We start from the raw sequence: 13474 nt of genomic DNA, 5'->3' as shown, positions 1-13474 counted from the left end.
TCCACCATCCTTCCATCTGATGTAACCTAATTAACTCTTCTTTAATTAGGTTAAAGATTATCTTTAAAATCTTACTTCAAATGTCATTTTCCTTGTGTGACATAACCCCCTAGACTAAGTTAAGTCCCCTTAACATATGGTTTTAGTATATCATATGCCTTTCCTTCATCTCACACATCCCAGTTATAATTTTACATTTGTGAATCTTTGGTTAACGCCTGTCTTCCCCAGAAGTCTTTAAGCTCCACCAGAGAAGAGACCATGCATGGATTTATGCATCTTGTATCCCTAGGACTTCGTTTAAGGCCTGGCACATATTGAGAGAATAAATGAATTGGCTAGCACTATTAAGCTTTGCTGCCCCCTGCTGAGTCATGGCTTTTAGCCTATTAAACTAGCACCAATTGGATGTTCGGAACTAGTATGGTGATATCATAGCAGTATTTTTCAAATGACCTGCTTATAAAATGCAGATTCTCATGCCTCACTCTGAAAGATGATTTTTTAGGCCTATGTTAGGGTCAAAAAGTTTGCATGGGCTAAGTGTGGTGGCTCACGCCTGTAATCCCAGCACTTTGAGAGGCTGAGGCGGGTGGATCACTTCAGGTCAGGAGTTCAAGACCAGCCTGGCCAACGTGATGAAATCCCATGTCTACCAAAAATATTTTTTAAAAATTTGCCAGGCATGGTGGTGCACATCGTTAATCCCAGCTACTTGGGAGGCTGAGGCAGGAGAATTGCTTGAACCTCGGGGGCAGAGTTTGCAGTGAGCTGAGATCTGTACCACCACACTCCAGCTAGGGTGACAGAATGAGACTCCTTCTCATAAAGAAAAGAAAAAGTTTGCATCGAAGCTCCCCTGGATGATTTGAGAGCCACTGGTACATAAGGAAGGAAAGAAAGGAAAGAAGAGTAAGAAACTGCTTTACAGTCTCACTACCCTTTTTTTTCCCCCCTCTTCTTTTTTGAGCTGGAGGTTTCCCTGTGGTGCCCAGGCTGGTCTTGAACTCCTGGGCTCAAGTGATCCACCCACCTCGACCTCCCAAAGGGTTGGGATTACAGGTGTGAGCCACTGTGCCTGGCCAAATTAACCATTTTAAAGTGGACTATTTGGTGGCATTTAGTACATTCACAATGTTGTACAACCACTACGTCTACCTAGTTCTGACTCATCACCCTGACAGGAAACCCCAACCCCATTAAGCAGTTATTCTCATTCTCCTCTGCCTGCTGCATCTGGTAACCACCAATCTGTGTTCTGTCTCTATAGAGGTGTCTATTCTGGATATTTCATATAAATGGAATAGTATGTGACCTTTTGCATTTGGCTTCTTTCAAGATTCATTCACATTGTAGCATGTATCAGTTCTTTGTTTCTTTCTATGGTTGAATTATATTCATTGCATGTATACACAATTTGTTTATCCATTATTTGTCTGATGGACATTTGGACTGTTTCCACCTTTTGCCTAATGTGAAAAGTGCTGCTGTGAACATGCATGTACTTGCTTGAGTACCTATTTTCAATTCTTTTGGATATTGTCTTAGTCTATTTTACGTTGCTATAAAGGAATACCTGAGGTTGGGTAATTTATAAAGAAAAGAGGTTTATTTGGCTCACGGTTGTGCAGGTTATACAAGAAGCAGGACATCGGCATCTCCCCAGCTTCTGGGGAGGGCCTCAGGCTGCTTCTGCAGAGATCACATGACAAGAGATGAGGCAAGGGGCATGGGGCGGTGGGGTGGGGGTGTGCCAGGCTCTTTTTAATAACCAGCTCTCTCTGAAAGTAATAGAATGAGAACTCACTCACACCTGTCCCCCACAGAGGGCATTAATCTATTCATGAAGGATCTAGTCCCATGACTCAAACACCTCCCAGTAGGCCCACCTGGAACACTGGAGATCAAATTTCATCATGAGATTTGGAGGGGACAGACATTCATTGGACCGGGCACCATGGCTCACGCCTGCAATCCCAGCACTTTGGGAGGCTGAGGCAAGCAGATCACCTGAGGTCGGGAGTTCAAGACCAGCCTGACCAACATGGAGAAACCCCGTCTCAACTAAAAATTAATTAGCCAGGCATGGTGGTGCATGCCTGTAATCCCAGCTACTCGGGAGGCTGAGGCAGGAGAATCGCTTGGACATGGGAGGCAGAGGTTGCGGTGAGCATTCAAATTATAGCAGACATATATCTAGGAGTGGAATTCCTGGGTCATATGGTAATTCTATGTTTAACTTTTTGAGGAACTGCCAAACTGTTTTCCATAGTGGCTGAATGATTTTGCATTCTCACCAGCAATGTATGAGGGTTCCAATTTCCTCAATGGTTGTTATTTTCTTGCCAATGGTTGTTATTTTCAACAATGATTGTGGTGGTTTTTTTGTTTGTTTTTGAGGCAGAGTTTTGCTCTTTTTGTGCAGGCTAGAGTGCAATGGCATGATCTCAGCTCACCACAACCTCTGCCTTCCGTGTTCAAGCGATTCTCCTGCTTCAGCCTCCTGAGTAGCTGGGATTACAGGCATGCACCACCAGGCCCGGCTAATTAATTTTTAGTAGAGACGGGGTTTCTCCATGTTGGTCAGGCTTGTCTTGAACTCCCGACCTCAGGTGATCTACCCACCTCGGCCTCCCAAAGTGCTGGGATTGCAGGCATGAGCCATGGCACCCAGCCCAATGATCATGTTTTTTATTATAGCCATCCTCATAGGTATGAAGTGGCATAGCCAATAATCTTTTGACAAAGGAAAATGAAAAGCCTGGATAAACATTCAAAAAAATATAAAAGACAAATTTGTTTTTGACATATTTTCCTTTTACTTGATGGCATAATGTCGATCTATGAAAACATGTAAACATGTACTTTCTCCATACTTCTCCTAGAAATGATGCAAAATATAAAATTGAAACTCAAGTTGAGACATGAATAAATGAGGAGTATTACTCAGCTTTTTCTTGTTTCTGACCAGAGAGGAATCATTGCCCTTTATTTCTTCCCAGCAAAAAATAAAAATTGTAAGTCTTGAATATCATAGTCCCAAGAGAGATAAGCCACAAACCTTGCCATGAATGTGCCACTTAAATGAAATAAGGCTCTTTCACCTTTAATATTTAATTATGCTCTCTTTACTTTGCTCTCAGGAGAATCTCCCTCCAGAAGCAATGTATTCTTTGAAAATAGTCAGAGATTGGAATCAGTGATGTAAATCAAAAACTCCCTACTCTGTTCTCACTTATTTGTGGGATCTAAAAATCAAAACGATTGAACTCATGGACATAGAGAGTAGAAGGATGGCTACCAGAGGCTGGGAAGAGTGGCAGGGAGCTTGCAGGGGGTAAGAATGGTTAATGGGTCCAAAAAAAATTGAAAGAATGAATTAGACCTACTATTTGACAACAAAATAGGGTGACTATAGTCGATAATAACTTAATTGTACATTTTAAAATAACTTAAAAGTGGGGAGGATAGGCCGGGCGCGGTGGCTCAAACCTGTAATCCCAGCACTTTGGGAGGCCGAGACGGGCGGATCACGAGGTCAGGAGATCGAGACCAGCCTGGCTAACACGGTGAAACCCCGTCTCTACTAAAAAAATACAAAAAACTAGCCAGGCGAGGTGGGGGGTGCCTGTAGTCCCAGCTACTCGGGAGGCTGAGGCAGGAGAATGGCATAGACCCGGGAGGCAGAGCTTGCAGTATGCTGAGATCCGGCCACTGCACTCCAGCCTGGGCGACAGAGCAAGACTCCGTCTCAAAAAAAAAAAAAAAAAAAAAAAAAAGTGGGCAGGGTATGGTAGCTCATGCCTGTAATCCCATCAGTTTGGGAGGCTGAAGTGGGAGGATCACTTGAGCTCAGGAGTTTGAGACCAGTCTGAGCAACATAATGTGACCTTGTCTCTACTAAAATTCAAAAAAATTAGCTGGATGTATTAGTTCATGACTGTAGTCCCACTACTTGGGGGACAGAAGCAGGAAGATCGCTTGAGACTGGGAGGTCAAAGGTGCAGTGAGCCATGATCATGCTACTGTATTCTAGTCTGAGTGATGGAGCAATACCTTGTCTCAAAAAAATAAAAGAAGATGAATAAATAAACAAATACATAAATAAAGCATGTAATTGGATTGTTTATAGCTCAAAGGATAAATGCTTGAGGGGATGGATACCCCGTTCTCCATGATGTGATTATTTTACATTGCAGGCCTATATTAAAACATCTCATGTACCCTATAAATATATAACTATGTTTCCAAAAAAAAGTTATTTTTTGTTTTGTTTGTTTGTTTTGTTTTTTTGAGATTGTCTCGGTCTGTCGCCTAGGCTGGAGTGTGGTGGCATGATCTTTGCTCACTGCAACCTCTGCCTCCCTGGTTCAAGCCATTCTCATGCCTCAGCCTCCCAAGTAGCTGGGATTACAGGCATGCAACACCAATGCCCAGCTAATTTTTGTATTTTTAGTACAGACAGCATTTCACCATGTTGGCCAGGCTGGTCTTGAACTCCTGGCCTTAAGTGATCTGCCCACTGTGGCCTCCCAAAGTGCTGGGAAGTGTGAGCCACCATATCTCGCCAAAAAATTAATTATTATTTAAAAAATACAAAGAGCAGGATTAAAGAATGAAAGTGACTCATCAGACAAAGTGGAATAAGAAATCTGGGGAAGAAGGACTAACGTTGGGATAGAAAACTGCCCTCTACTTATATTTTCCTCAATAAATGAGATTACAAATTAAAAAAAACACTGCTCCACTGTATAATATTTATGTACACAGAATATCCCACATGGGCTGAAATAGCCATTCTTTTTTTTTTTTTTTTTGAGACAGAGTCTCGCTCTGTCGCCCAGGCTGGAGTGCAGTGGCCGGATCTCAGCACACTGCACGCTCCGCCTCCCGGGTTTATGCCATTCTCCTGGCTCAGACTCCCGAGTAGCTGGGACTACAGGCGCCTGCCACCTCGCCCGGCTAGTTTTTTGTATTTTTTTTAGTAGAGACGGGGTTTCACCGTGTTAGCCAGGATGGTCTCGATCTCCTGACCTCGTGATCCGCCCATCTCGGCCTTCCAAAGTGCTGGGATTACAGGCTTGAGCTACCGCGCCCGGCCAAAATATCCATTCTTAAAGCCATGTTTTGCCCTTAACAGGAATATACGTGAGTCAGGGAAAGACATTAAGTCTACTGTTATATCTTGATTGAAGGCCTTGCCAGCACAAGGATTGTTTGACAACCTGGATGTTTTTTTTTTTTTGAGACGGAGTCTTGCTCTGTCACCCAGGCTGGAGTGCAGTGGCCGGATCTCAGCTCACTGCAAGCTCCACCTCCCAGGTTTACGCCATTCTCCTGCCTCAGCCTCCCAAGTAGCTGGGACTACAGGCGCCCGCCATGTCGCCCGGCTAGTTTTTTGTATTTTTTAGTAGAGACGAGGTTTCACCGTGTTAGCCAGGATGGTCTCGATCTCCTGACCTCGTGATCCACCCGTCTCGGCCTCCCAAAGTGCTGGGATTACAGGCTTGAGCCACCGCGCCAGGCAACCTGGATGTTTTTATGCAGCCAGAAAATAAATGATAATAAGATGAAAAGTGAGTCAGGTCACACTTTTCTTTTGCAGGATGAAAGGAGAGATTGAGAAAGGGGAGGAAGGAAAGAAGAATTGTTTCAATGGCTTTTTCAGGAAGATGAATTTTAGGAAAGAATTAATCCAGATGAGGAGTAGCAAATTGATTCCCTTGAAACAATGTTTCCCAAATACCCCTTGGAACGTCTTCCTGTACACAGTCTCCAGTTTGAAAGCTAATGAAATAAATAATGACTCTCCTGATCCTTTCAGTCCTCATTGCTTACCCCATCTCTGAATTCCTGCAGCTCTTATGTTCTGTTTCTTCACAATTTAGGAATCAGTTTATCTTTAAGTGACTGTAAGGTTAGCAGTCTTATTTTTCATGTGTGGCTGCTGGAATCAATCTCATTTTATTCTACACTCATACCTCATGCCCAGGTATGATGGCAGTTCAGGGAAGGAGGGTAGTGTAAGCTGGAGGCAGCAGTGGGACCTGTTTTGAATCTTCAATAATGAGAATTTTTATACGAACAAAGGGCGAAATGCATTCTAGGGAAGAGCAGTTTCTCTACGATACAAATTCAGCTGTAACAAAGATTCCCATTAACAGCAATTGCTTAACAAGCTCTCTCATATCTGAGCACAAGTGGTTTGAGGTGATAGGATGCCTCATGGTGTTAAGGACACAAGTTTCTTCTAACTTTTGCTGTGCCACCAGCTAAGGTATAGGCCTTGTCCTCATGGCCAAAAATAATTATCTTCTGGGTCTGTGTTCTGATGAGAAGGGAGAAAATGAGCACAAGGAGAACATACCCTTTTCTTTTAAAGGCACAACCCAGGTGTTTCAAACATCACTTTCACTCACATGCCACTAACTAGAACTTAGTCATACAACCAATGTTGGTTGCCAGGGAAGCTGGGGAAAATATTACCCCATCTCTGAATTCCTGCAGCTCTTATGTTCTGTTTCTTCACAATTTAGGAATCAGCTTTAGCTGGGAAGCCACATGCCCAGTTTGAAACGAGGTTTCTATTACTAAAGAAAAAAAATGAGACTTGATGTTAAGAAAACCAGTGGTCTCATAGAGAGATATAGAAAATGACAAGATAGAAGGGAGAATGTGAAAAACAATTGTACTGGGAATGAAAGGTGAAGCCAGTTGGGCTTCTGGGTTGGGTGGGGACTTGGAGAACTTTCCTGTCTAGCTAGAGGATTGTAAACGCACCAATCAACACTCTGTAAAAATGCACCAATCAGCACTCTGTATCTAGCTAAAGGATTGTAAATGCACCAATCAGCACTCTGTAAAATGGACCAATCAACGCTCTGTAAAATGGACCAATCAGCAGCATGTGGGTGGGGCCAAATAAGGGAATAAAAGTTGGCCACCAAAGCCAGCAGCGGCAACCCACTTGGGTCCCCTTCCACGCTGTGGAAGCTTTGTTCTTTTGCTCTTCACAATAAATCTTGCTGCTACTCACTATTTGGGTCCACACTACCTTTATGAGCTGTAACACTCACTGCGAGGGTTTGTGGCTTCATTCCTGAAATCAGTGAGACCACAAGCCCACCAGAAGGAAGAAACTCTGGACACATCTGAACATCTGAAGGAACAAACTCCAGACACACTATCTTTAAGAACTGTAACACTCACCATGAGGATCTGTGGCTTCATTCTTGAAGTCAGCGAGACCAAGAACTAACCGGAAGGAATAAATTCTGGAAACATTTTGGTGACCATGAAGGGACATATTTTGGCAACTAACATGGAGCTATTGCCAAGCGGTGAGTACCATTGAACCCCTTTTGCTTGCTATTGTGGCCTATTTTTCCTTAGGATTTGGGGGCTAAATACCGGGCACCTGTCGGCCAGTTAAAAGGGACCAGCATGGCCGCCAGACTAAAGACACATCAGGCTTTCTGGGAAAGGGCTCTCTAACAACCTCTGACTCTTTGGAGTTGGAAGCGTTGGTTTGCCTGGAACCAGCTTCCGCTTTTCCTGTACTTCTGGGCTGAGGTGAGGGTCAACAGAGAGGAAAGTCAACAAGTTGGTTGACCCTGTGGCCATGAGCAGAACTCTCAAAGTCACATCGCCCAAGCGAGACTCGCCCATCTATCCTATCTATCCTGACCCTTGCCTTCTGGGTCCTAATGCCTGTCAGACAAACTTCCTCTCACCTCTCTTCTTCAAGGCTAGGCCTGCTTCTAAAAACCACTCCCTGTCTCTGGTGCTTTTCTAGTTTCTCCTATAAGAATGATTTCTAGTATAAACTTCAGGACTCTATTCCCTTCTTTAGGCACCCGGGTTCACCAATTAGAAAGACATAATTTTTGCCCAAAGCCCCATCGAAGTGGGGACTATGTGGAATCTCAGGATCCCTCCTCAGACTAGCAGGCCTAACAAAAGCTATTCCTGAAGCTAGGATTTGGGGATCCTCAGAAATTGTATCCTTCCTATTCATATAAGTGAGGGCAAAAGGCATCACTCTTCCAACTCTGGAGATCCCTCCCCTCCCTCAGGGTATGGCCCTCCACTTCATTTTGGGGGCATAACATCTTTATAGGACAGGGGTAATGTCCCAATACTAACAGGAGAATGCTTAGGACTCTAACAGGTTTTAGAGAATACGTCAGTAAGGGTCACTATTCCGACCTTCCTCAGTCCTCCTTGTGGTCTAGGAGGAAAACTAGTGTTTCTACTGCTGCATCAGTGAGCACAACTATTCTGATCAGCAGAGTCCAGGGACCTTTGTGGGTTCTTGGCAAGAGGTGTCTGCTGCTGCGTCTGTGAGCACAACTATTCCGATCAGCAGGGTCCAGGGACCACTGAGGGTTCTTGGGCAGGGGGAGAAACAAACAAACCAAAACCGTGGGCTGTTTTGTCTTTCGTATGGGAAACACTCAGGCATCAACAGGCTCACCCTTGAAATGCATCCTAAGCCATTGGGACCAATTTGACCCACAAACTCTGAAAAAGAGGCAGCTCATTTTTTTTCTGCACTACAGCCTGGCCACAGTATTCTCTCCCTGATGGGGAAAAATGGCCACCTGAGGGAAGTATAAATTACAATACTATCCTGCAGCTTGACTTTTTCTGTAAGAGGGAAGGCAAATGGAGTGAAATACCTTATGTCCAAGCTTTCTTTTCACTGAAGGAGAATCCACAACTATGCAAAGCTTGCAATTTACATCCCACAGGAGGACCTCTCAGCTTACCTCCATATCCTTCCTATTAATATATAGCTCCCCTTCCTATTAATGATAAGCCTCCTCTAATCTCCCCTGCCCAGAAGGAAACAAGCAAAGAAATCTCCAAAGGACCACAAAAACCCCCAGGACTATCGATTATGTCCCCTTCAAGCTGAGGGGGGGAGGGGAATTTAGCCCAACCCGGGTACATGTCCCCTTCTCCTTCTCTGATTTAAAGCAGATCAAGGCAGACCTGGGGAAGTTTTCAGATGATCCTGATAGGTACATAGATGTCCTATAGGGTCTAGGGCAAACCTTCTATCTCACTTAGAGAGATGTCATGCTATTGCTAGATCAAACCCTGGCCTTTAATGAAAAGCATGCGACTTTAGCTGTAGCCCGAGAGTTTGGAGATACCCAGTATCTTAGTCAAGTAAATGATAGAATGACAGCCAAAGAAAGGGACAAATTCCCTACTGGTCAGCAAGCCATCCCCAGTATGGATCCCCACTGGGACCTCGATTCAGATCATGGGGACTGGAGTCACAAACATCTGTTGACCTGTGTTGTAGAAGGACTAAGGAGAATTAGGAAAAAGCCCATGAATTATTCAATGATGTCCACCATAACTCAGGGAAAGGAATAAAATCCTTCTGCCTTCCTTGAGTGGCTACAGGAGGCCTTAAGAAAATATACTCCCCTGTCATCTGACTCACTCGAGGGTCGATTGATCCTAAAAGATAAGTTTATTACCCAATCAGTTGCAGATATCAGGAGAAAACTACAAAAGCGAGTCCTGGGCCCCGAACAAAATCTGGAGGCATTATTAAACCTAGCAACCTTGGTGTTCTATAATAGGGACCAAGGGGAACAGACCAAAAAGGAAAAGTGAGATCAGAGAAAGGCTGCGGGCTTAGTCATGGCCCTCAGACAAACAAACCTTGGTGGTTCAGAGAGGACAGAAAATGGAGAAGGCCTATCACCTGGTAGGGATTGTTATTTACAAAAACACTTTAAAAAAGAATGTCCTACGAGAAACAAGCTGTCCCCTTTCCTATGTCCACTATGCTGTGGCAATCACTGGAAGGACAAAGGTTCTCTGGACCAGAAGCCCCCAACCAGATGATCCAACAATAGGACTGAGGCAAGCACCAGCTCATGTCATCACCCTCACTGAGCCCTGGGTATGTATAACCAGTGAAGGCCAGGAAATTGACTTCCTCCTTGATGCTGATGCGGCTTTCTCAGTGTTAATCTTCTGTCCCGGACAACTGTCCTCAAGGTCCATTACCATCTGAGGAATCTTACAGGGACAGCCTGTAACCAGGTATTTCTCCTCAGTTGTAATTGGGAGACTTTGCTACAGATAGTAAGTATGCTTATCTAATCCTACATGCCCATGCTGCAATATGGAAAGAAAGGGAGTTCCTAACCTCTGGGGGAACCCCCACTAAATATCACAAGGAAACCATGGAGTTATTGCATGCAATGCAAAAACCCAAAGAGGTGTCAGTCTTACATGGTCAAAGCCATCAAAAAGGAAAGGAGAGGGGAGAACAGCAGCATAAGCAGCTGCCAGAGGCAGTAGAAAGGAGAGAAAGAGACAGAAAGTCAGAGAAAGAGAGAGAGGAAGAAACAGAGAGACAAAGAGAAGGAGACAGAGGAAGAGACAGAGACAAAGAAGGAGTCAGAGAGACAGAGAGAGGAAGAGACAGAGAGACAGAAAGTCAAAGATGGAAAGAGAGGAAGAGACAAAGAGGGAATCAGAGAGAAAGAGACAAAGAAGAAATCAAAGAGAGAAAAAGAGAGAGATAGAAGTAGTAAAGAAAAAAAAGTGTACCCTATTCCCTTAAAAGCCAGGGTAAATTTAAAACCTATAATTGATAATTGAAGATCTTCTCTGTAACCCTATAACACTCCAATACCACCTTGTTGTGAGTGTAAACAAGGGCATAGCCTGAAAGCACTGAGGCCACTGACAACCCATAGCCTTCCTATCAAAAATCCTTAACCCAGCAGGTTTCCTAACAGGGGATCTAAATCTTAATTAATTACCATACAAAGGTCTGACCAGACCTAGGAGGAACTCCCTTCAGGACAGGAGGATGGTTCCTACCCAGAGATTAAGGAAAAAAGACACAGTGGGTATTCAGTAAGTGATAAGCAAACTCTTGCAGAAGCAGAGTTAGGAAAATTCTTAATAATTGGTCTGCTCAAACATGCGAGTTGTTTGCACTCAGCCAAACCTTGAAGTACACGCAGAATCAGGAAGGAGCCATCTATACCAATTCTAAGTTAATATGGACTGAACAAGGTTTTATTAATAGCAAAGAAAAATTAAAATCCCAAACTTACAAGGTTTTCAACAAAAGTAAAATTTGCTAAAAGTTAACAGTGTAACATGTATTATCATAACTTCTAATCTTATGGAAATCAGACCCTATCAGTACCCCTCAAATCTCAAGTGTGTCAGCACATAGCCATACAACTAATACCCCTACTTACATGGTTAGGAATGGCTACTGTTACAGGAACTGGAATAGCCAGTTTATCTACTTCATTATGCTACTACCACACACTCTCAAAAGATTTCTCAGACAGTTTGCAAGAAATAGCGAAATCTATCCTTACTCTATAATCCCAAATAGACTCTTTGGCAGCGGTGACTCTCCAAAATCACCAAGGCCTAGACCTCCTCACTGCTGAGAAAGGAGGACTCTGCACCTTCTTAGGGGAAGAGTGTTGTTTTTACACTAACCAGTCAGGGATAGTATGACATGCCACCCGGCATTTACAGGAAAAGGTTTCTGAAATCAGACAATGCCTTTCAAACTCTTATAACCAACCTCTGGAGTTGGGCGACATTGCTTCTCCCTTTTCTAGGTCTTGTGACAGCCATCTTGCTATTACTCGCGTTCAGGCCCTGTATTTTGAACCTCCTTGTCAAATTTGTTTCCTCTAGGATCGAGGCCATCAAGCTACAGATGGTCTTACAAATGGAACCCTAAATGAGCTCAACTAACAACTTCTACCAAAGACCCCGGACCAACCCGCTGGCCCTTTCACTGGCCTAACAAGCTCCCCTCTAGAGGACACTACAACTGCAGGGCCCCTTCATCACCCCTATCCAGCAGGAAGTAGCTACAGCGGTCATCACCCAATTTCCAACAGCAGTTGGGGTGTCCTGTTTACAGGGGGGATTGAGAGGTGAAGCCAGCTGGGCTTCTGAGTCGGGTGGGGACTTGGAGAACTTCTCTGTCTAGCTAGAGGATTGCAAACACACCAGTCAGCACTCTGTGTCTAGCTAAAGGATTGTAAATGCACCAAACAGCACTCTGTGTCTAGCTAAAGAATTGTAAACGCATCAGTCAGCACTCTGTAAAACAGACCAATCAGCACTCCATAAAATGGGCCAATCAACACTCTGTAAAATGGACCAATCAGCAAGATGTGGGGGGCAGGGGCCAAGTAAGGGAATAAAAGCTGGCCACCCAAGCCAGCAGCGGAAACCCGCTCAGGTCCCCTTCCAGGCTATGGAAGTTTTGTTCTTTTGCTCTTCACAACAAATCTCGCTGCTGCTCACTCTTTGGGTCCACACTACCTTTATGAGCTATAACACTCACCACAAGTGTCTGCAGCTTCATTTCTGAAGTAAGCGAGACCACGAACCCACCAGGAGGAACAAACAACTCTGGACGCGCCACCTTTAAGAGCTGTAACACTCACTACCAAGGTCTGCGGCTTCACTCCTGAAGTCAGCGAGACCACGAACCCACTGGAAGGAAGAAACTCTGGACACATCTGAAGGAACAAACTCCATACATACCATCTCTAAGAACTATAACACTCACTGCAAGGGTCCGCAGCTTCGTTCTTGAAGCCAGCGAGACCAAGAACCCACCGGAAAGAATAAATTCCGGACACTGGAATACAAGAAAACATGACTATAGTACCTGAGGAGTTGCAGGTGCAGGAAACTGTTGAGGGTTTGTGAAGAATATCACCAATGAAGTTCCTTGCCTACTTTTTTCTTCTTCGAGATGGAGTCTCACTTTATCACCCAGGCTGGAGTACAGTGGCACAATCTTGGCTCACTGCAACCTCCGCATCCAGGTTCAAGTGATTCTCCCACCTCACCCTCCTGAGTAGCTGGGATTACAGGCACACACTGCCACACCTGGCTGATTTTTGTATTTTCAGTAGAGATGGAGTTTCACCATCTTGGCTAGACTGATCTCAAACTCCTGACCTCAAGTGATCCGCCTGCCTCAGTCTCCCAAAGTGCTGGGATTACAAGCATGAGCCACCGCACCTGGCCTGCTTACCACTATAATTTTTTAGGAAGGTTTATCGCTGGTGAGATGTATGACAGTGTGTATGGGTTTGTGTGCAGGTTAGGTGCTTACTATTCAAAGTGTGGTCCAAGGTCTAGCAGCATCAGCATCACTTGGGAGCTTGTCAAAAATGCAGAATCTAGGTAGGCATGGTGGCTCACACCTGTAATCTCAGTACTTCGGGAAGCTGAGACAAGAGGATTGCTTGAGTCCAGGAGTTCTAAGGCCATTTTGGGCAAGATAGCAAGACCCTGTGTCTACAAAAGAAAGAGAGAGAGAGAGAAAGAAAAAGAGAAAAGAGAGAAAGAAAGAGAGAGAAAGAGAGAAGAAAGAAAGAAAGAAAGAAAGAAAGAAAGAAAGAAAGAAAGAAAGAAAGAAAGAGAGAGAGAGAGAGAG

At 44.3% G+C, this 13474-nt stretch overlaps 1 long non-coding RNA gene across 1 annotated transcript in view; it reads left to right on the top strand.

The window, feature by feature from the left end:
* LOC140712420 (uncharacterized) overlaps positions 1 to 13474 on the top strand; it is a 42153-nt gene extending 28679 nt beyond the window's left edge. The window contains exons 2-3 of the long non-coding RNA XR_012094031.1: positions 7110 to 7340; positions 11707 to 13474. This is a non-coding gene — a long non-coding RNA (uncharacterized lncRNA). The remainder of the gene's footprint in view (positions 1 to 7109; positions 7341 to 11706) is intronic.

This window comes from Chlorocebus sabaeus, chromosome 9 (assembly GCF_047675955.1).
Source record: "Chlorocebus sabaeus isolate Y175 chromosome 9, mChlSab1.0.hap1, whole genome shotgun sequence".
Lineage (NCBI taxonomy): Eukaryota > Metazoa > Chordata > Mammalia > Primates > Cercopithecidae > Chlorocebus > Chlorocebus sabaeus.
Note: the sequence above shows the minus strand (reverse complement) of the source record. Positions and strands in the feature narration are given on the sequence as shown.